The sequence below is a fragment of the Monodelphis domestica genome, chromosome 4 (assembly GCF_027887165.1).
Source record: "Monodelphis domestica isolate mMonDom1 chromosome 4, mMonDom1.pri, whole genome shotgun sequence".
NCBI classification, from domain to species: domain Eukaryota; kingdom Metazoa; phylum Chordata; class Mammalia; order Didelphimorphia; family Didelphidae; genus Monodelphis; species Monodelphis domestica.
This window is the reverse complement of record NC_077230.1, coordinates 380,731,912-380,733,319: the sequence shown is the minus strand read 5'-3', so window position 1 is coordinate 380,733,319 and position 1,408 is coordinate 380,731,912. Positions and strand designations below refer to the sequence as shown.

Below are 1,408 nucleotides of genomic sequence, written 5' to 3'. Positions count from 1 at the left end.
CCAGGATGCTATTCCTCTGATGCTGAGCCCGTTCCAAGCTCCCTGTGGCTTGGGAAAAGGAAAAAAGGTCAGGGGGGACAGAATAGTTCACATTTCATCCTGGAAGATCAACTGACAGCATAGCCCTGAGGAGAGATGCCTAGAGTCTCTTTAAAAAGGAAGGACCTTGAAGGAAAGCCCTCTGACATGGCAACTTGTTTACAATAACAAACAGTCATTCCAATACCATCTTTTTTTTTTTTCCCCAATCTCTTATATCAATTTAAACTCTGATTTTGGCCAAGTCATTTGGCCTTCAATTTTGTAACCTATTAAATGAAGAATTTTCATAAGCTCAGAAACACCTCCAAGATCCTCTAATCACATCTCTTCCTTATACAAATGAGGAAAGAAAGGTGATAATGGAGGTAAGTAGAACAGATACTGTACGTAAGTCTTTGGGCTCCAAATTTGTATTGTTGGAACAAGATGACATTAAGTTCTTTCTGGTTATGACTATCCCTATAGAGAGGGAGGGCAGGGTACTTTGTTGATTATTTTAGGAGGAAAACAAAACATTCCCAGTGACATTCCTAGAGGCTATTGTACTGAATAGGACTGGGTTAATAGACCTCCCATGTGGAATCATTCATAGTCAAAACCTGACTTCCATCAAATTTTGGAATTGGAAGGGAACTACCAAGTCACTTAGTCCAACCCCTACCAGACTAAGAATGTGTGCTACGACATACCTGGCATGGACTCACATGTATGATCTTTAAGAGAAGCCCTCAAGAAAGGGGGAGTCACCCAACTCACTTTGGGAGAGCTCTCATTGCTAGCAAGTTATTCCATCTCTCACAATGGGATCTGTTTACAGCTTCTACCCTCTGAGACTAGAACAAAATGTACCCTGGAATTTGGCAGCTTGAACTGATCAAGAGTGGCCGAGTCTTTTCTTATTTACCACTTTATGTCAGGTTTCAATTCTCTAATTTGCCATTTTTGTTCTTTTGTTTCTGGTTCAGTTAGAACTTCTTTGGCAGAAACAGCAGGGACAAAATGAGAAAAATAGGGTTAATTGTACTTTCTTATGAACACAATGTAGTGACTAGAGTTGAGGTGAAAAAAGGGCCAAACCTGTCCCTGTTCATTCAGTTGTATCCAATTCTTCAAAACTCCATTTGGAGTTTTCTTGGCAGAGTGGTTAGCCATTTCTTTCTCCAGCTCATTTCACAGATGAGGAAACTGAGACAAACAGGGTTAAATGACTTGCCCAAGGTCACACAACTAGTAAGTATCAAGGCTAGATTCAAAATCAGAAAAATGGGTCTTTGTGATGCCAAGTCCAATTCTACTCCTATTTCTATTGTGTCACCTAGCTGCCTCACTGTGTAACCATAGTTAAGGTAACCTGAGTCTCAGGACT

At 40.5% G+C, this 1,408-nt stretch overlaps 1 long non-coding RNA gene across 1 annotated transcript in view; it reads right to left on the bottom strand.

The window, feature by feature from the left end:
- Positions 1–1,408, bottom strand: part of LOC107649043 (uncharacterized) — a 35,648-nt gene that overhangs the window by 20,729 nt on the left and 13,511 nt on the right. The window lies entirely within an intron of this gene.